General features: G+C 43.7%; 1 pseudogene; it reads left to right on the top strand.

Annotated features, from left to right (window-relative positions):
• Nucleotides 1-424: 424 nt before the first annotated feature.
• Nucleotides 425-2108, top strand: LOC137637413 (uncharacterized; annotated as a pseudogene).
• Nucleotides 2109-5301: the final 3193 nt, after the last annotated feature.

Here is a 5301-nt window from a genome sequence, read left to right as displayed (position 1 = left end):
CAACCTAACCCTTACCCACATTAACCTAGATGATATCTCCTTCCATTCCACTACTTTACCTGTCATCCATTCACTCAGCAATAACGCCACACCCTCTCTCGCTCTTCCCCTTTCAATCCCAGACACTCTACCAGACATTTCACCAAACATCACTTCACCCTTTCCTTTCATCTTTGTCTCACACAAGGCCAATACATCCATCCTTCTACTTCTAAACATACTTCCAATCTCACATCTTTTACTCTCTATCGTACTACATCCACGCACATTCAAACACCCCAAAACTAGAGTGCGGGGAGCAGTCACTCTCCCCCCAGCTCCATCTCCTTGTCGATGTCTCGCAGGAATTTTTTTTACAGGAGAGGGGGTTCCCAGCCCCCTCGTCCTGTTTAGTAATTAGACTTGAAATATTAATGGTATCGAAATGGAGGGACAGTTACAGGTTTTAAAGGAGGAATTGCGGTTGTCTAATGAGCGAGAGGAGAGGTTGGTGGAGAATGCGAGGTTGAGTTGTGAGAATGAAGAGATGCAAAGGAAACTAAGGGAACTTTGGGTAACTGTTGAGATGGGGATGCGAGAAAATGAGAAACGAATGGAAGCTATGGTGGGGCAAGTAATGGGGATGATGAAAACTGTCATGGGTGAAGGTGCAGTCGGAGGAGTGGCTTCTGCTTCGGGTAACAGGTTGATGGTGGAAGAGAAGGATAGGGTAAGTGATAATGGGGAAGGTAGTGATAGTGATATTGAAAATAAAGGGACTAGACATGGTAAGATTGGACCGAAGGGTGATAGGAAGAATGAGAAGAAAGTTAAAGATAATATGAAGAAAGAAAAGAAGAAAGGTTAGGGTGTGAGTGAGGATGATCATGAATGGGTGAAGGGGGTAAGTAAGAAAAAGGGATAAGAAGGGAATTGTTAAAGATAGGAATTTGAGTGTAGAATTAGATTCATTGTATTCAAATGAGGAGGAAGGCAATAAGAAGGGAATAGGCAGTGAAGATAGTAGTGAGAATGAAGTAGAGGAAGTTTGTAAGACAGTGTATATGAGAGAGGTACCTAGGTGTGAAAGGTTTAATGAACATAACAGTAGGGATGAATACGACTTCTTTCGGGAATATGAAAGGTTTTGTCAAGCTAAGTATGGGGATAGTAAGAGAGTTTGGGCTAAAGAGTTAGGAGAATTTTTGTCAGGATATTTGTTGGTGATGTATGGGGTGATAATGATTGCAGATGTTGAGTATGAAAGTGTAAAGAAGAGAATAATTGAACAAGTAAAACGTATGAAGGGTAGTGTTAGGTATAAGCGTAAAAATTATTTTGATGAACCACGAATGAATGTGGGTGAATCAATCTCGATGTATGTATGTCGGTTAGAAACTGCAGCTAGAATGAAGTATGGGGACGAAGGAATAAATGAAAATAAGGAACTAATGAATTAGTTTTTGGGTACAGTACCAGAGAGTGTGTATGAGTTTATTAATTTGAAACGGAAGGAGAAAATGAGGTTGACTAGATTGAAATTTAATTGGGATGATATTTTAGAGATAGTTGAGGATTACGAGTTGGATAGGTGTATGAAAGAAAGTAAATCTGTGAGTGTAAGAACTGGAATGGAAGAAAGTGTGCCAGAATTTGGTAGTTTTAGAGATGCTGTTATGAGAGGGCCAATGAGGGTAGCTGATAGTGTAGTAGATAGAAGTGTTATGGCGAGTAATGTAAGAATACCCATGTTAAGAAATGAAGGGATTAGACAGGGAAATAAAGTTTGGAGAGATAGAAGTGCTAGTGCGCAGCAAGGTAGGTTAAGTAGTGGTATCCATGAAGAGAAGTGTTATAGGTGTGGGAAGGTAGGACATAAAAAGGACGAGTGTAGATGGGCATTAGGAGCATGTTTCGGGTGGGGAGAGACAGGGCATTGTATTAGCGACTGTAAGAAAGAGAAAGTGGTTAAGTGTTATCGGTGTGGTACGACTGGGCATGTAGCAAGTGGATGTAGGAGTAATCGTACAAATGCAATATGCCGTAATTGTGGTAAGGATGGTCATTATGCGAAGATGTGCCAGGAGCAGCGTGTAAGTGTACTGAATGTGGGGTGGATGGGCATGTAGCAAGGGTTTGTAGGAAGAAGGGATTAAGTCAGCCAGGATGTTCTGGAAACTAATTAATCAGAAGGTTCAGCTGGGCGAGTCCTCGTGTGTGTGGGGAGTGAATGTGATGCATGTTCGTGAGGGTTTATTGCATGAAGATGTGATGGGAGAAAGAGCACATGATTGCATGAGTGTGAAAATGGTATTTTCATTTTAAAATAAATTTTTAAATATACTTACCTGGTAGTTACATATATATAGCTTAATCCCGCTGATTCGTCGCGCGCACGGCAGAAATTCAAAATTCGCGGCAATCGCCGACAGGTGGCCACGTGCTCATACCTGTGCTCCCTCTATCCACGTACCTGGAAAAATTACCATTTGTCCACAGAAATTCCATGTCCCTGTTTTCAGAGGGGAGGGAGGGACCTTTTATATATGTAACTACCAGGTAAGTATATTTAAAAATTTATTTTAAAATAAAAATACCATTTTTAAATATGCAACTTCCCTGGTAGTTATATATAGCTAATTGACACCATTGGTGGTGGGTTAGAAAATGACAACCCCGTCGGGAACTCGTATAATTATTAATCGCTACAAATTAGCTGCACCATTAATCTGTTTCCTACCTGAAAAGGAAGCTGGTTTTGTAGTTATCCTGCCTCATTTGCCTGTATTCCTTGAGAGACCCAGCGATTCACCCAGGGGGCTGTAAAAGTCTCTGTGGGGCTGCCACACGTTCCTTGACCTTAAAATGACTAGACCACCACCCTTGCTATCCTGGCATAGCCATGGAGAATGATCTGACCACCTGACCCAAAAACACACTAAAAACACACTTCATGAAAAACTTACTTAGACTTGCTTCCCAGACTGTGGAAGGTTGCAACAACCTTCACAGAGAACCTGTGATATCAAGTTCAAGAAAAAAGCAAGTGTATATAATAAAAGGTTAGAGGCAGTAGTACCTTCTCCAACTACGACGCCGGAGGCAACATATGGACCCAGGGAACAACAATCCTCATATTGGGTCTGTACCTCTTTAACGTAACAATCTGCGAAGATTGACTTGCTTCGCCAGAATGTCGCCTCCAAAATAGATTTTACAGACTTATTGTGTCTATAAGCCATTGAAGTCGCCACAGCTCTTACTTCATGTGGTTTGACTTTGAGGATTGGAAAGCTTTTCTCGTCACAGTTCTGGTGAGCTTCCCTTATTAAATCCTTTATAAAGAACGCCAGTGCATTCTTTGACAAGGGTAACGAAGGCTTCTTTACTGAGCACCAGAGGTTATCTGCCTGTCCTCTCAGGTTTTTGGTCCTTTACAGATAACATTTTAGAGCTCTCACTAGACAAAGGCCTCTCTCCTTTTCCCATCCTACTAAATGAGATAACCCTGGAATGGTAAAGGATCTGGGCCATGGTTGCAAAGGATTCTCGTTCTTGGCGAGAAAACCTAGTTGTAGAGAGCAGATTGCATTTTCTCCATTGAAGCCCACATTTTTGCTAATGGCTTGCAATTCTTCTATTCTCTTGGCTGTAGCCAACGCAACCAGGAATAGGGTCTTCTTAGTAAGATCCTTCCATGAAGCCTTGTCGAGAGGTTCAAACCTGGTTGAGGTTAAAAACATCAGGACTACATCCAAATTCCAAGGGGGATTGGGTTGTCCTTCCTCTTAACGGTCTCAAAGGATCTTATGAGGTCCGAGAGATCCTTGTCTCCTGACACGTCAATATGTCTGTGATGGAAGACGGAGGCTAGCATGCTGTGGTATCCCTTGATGGTTGATACTACTAGCTTCTCTTGTGTTCTTAAATGCAACAGAAAATCTGCCAATTGAGTTAGAGAGGTACTGGAAGAGAAAATGTTAATCCTGCACCATTCTCTAAACACGTCCCACTTAGATTGGTACACTTTGATTGTGGACGTCCTCGCTCTCACGATTGCTGTTGCAGCTTCCCTCGAAAAGCCCTTCGCTCTTGCCAGTTTTTCGATAGTCGAAAGGCAGTTAGATTGAGTGTGAGGAAATTTTGATGGTATCTCTCTACGTGTGGCTGTCTGAGTAGATCATTCCGACAGGGTAACGCTCTGGGGTTGTGTACTAGCCACTCCGTCATTTCTGTGATCCAAGGTCTCATGGGCCAAAACTCAGGGTCATGCGGGCGTTGTTCGACTCTCTGAACTTCTTCAAGACTCTTTCTAGGATCTTGAATGGGGGGAAGGCATACATGTCTAGTCCTTTCCACTCCATGAGGAAGGCGTCCACTGCCACTGCTTCCTGGTCTGGGACTGGAGAGCAATAAACTGGTAACCTCTTTGTTCTTTGCGTCGCGAAGAGGTCTATAGACGGTTCTCCCCACAGATTCTAAAGCCTGCTGTACACCTCGTGATGTAGGGTCCACTCTGTCGTGAGAACCTGTCTTCCTCTGCTGAGAAGATCCGCTCTGACATTCTTCTCCCCCTCTATGAAGCGGGTTATCAGAGTTATATTTCTCGCTTTTGCCCACAGTAGGAGATGTTCTGCTGCCTCGTAAAGGGAATCTGAACGAGTGCCTCCTTGTTTTCTGATGTAGGCCAACGCTGTGGTGTTGTCTGCGTTGACCTGAACTAACTTGTTCTGGACTTCCTCCTGGAAGTGCATTAGTGCCAGATGAATGGCCACTAGTTCCTTGATATTTATGTCATTCCATCTGATAATCTTCCCACAGACCCGAGATCTCACCCTTCCCCAGTGTTGCACCCCACCCCATGCCTGATGCGTCTGAATACAACACTAGGTCGGGGTTCTTCTGTTGAAGTTTGAGGCCTTCTAGGAGTTTGTTGGGGTCGTCCCACCAACTCAACTGATTCCTGATTCCCAGAGGAATCGGAATCCACGTCTGTAGACTTTGGTCTCTTGTCCAATATCTTGACAGATGGAATTGCAGTGGACGTAGATGAAGTCTTCCCAGGGATACGAATTGCTCGATTGAGGAGAGGGTCCCCAGCAGACTCATCCATTCCCTCACTGAGCAGGTCCTTCTGCCTAGGAAGTGCTTCACCTTTCTTAAGCGTTCCAGAATGCGTTTCGGGGCTGGAAAAGCCCGAAAAACCACTGACTGAATCCTCATCCCCAGGTAGATGATGTCTTGTGAAGGCATCAGTTGTGATTTGGCCAGATTTAACACCAGACCTAGCTGTTGTGTCATGGACATTGTTACTCGTAGATC

This window comes from Palaemon carinicauda, unplaced genomic scaffold (genome assembly GCF_036898095.1).
Source record: "Palaemon carinicauda isolate YSFRI2023 unplaced genomic scaffold, ASM3689809v2 scaffold717, whole genome shotgun sequence".
Taxonomy (NCBI): domain Eukaryota; kingdom Metazoa; phylum Arthropoda; class Malacostraca; order Decapoda; family Palaemonidae; genus Palaemon; species Palaemon carinicauda.
This window is presented reverse-complemented; position numbering and strand designations above follow the sequence as displayed.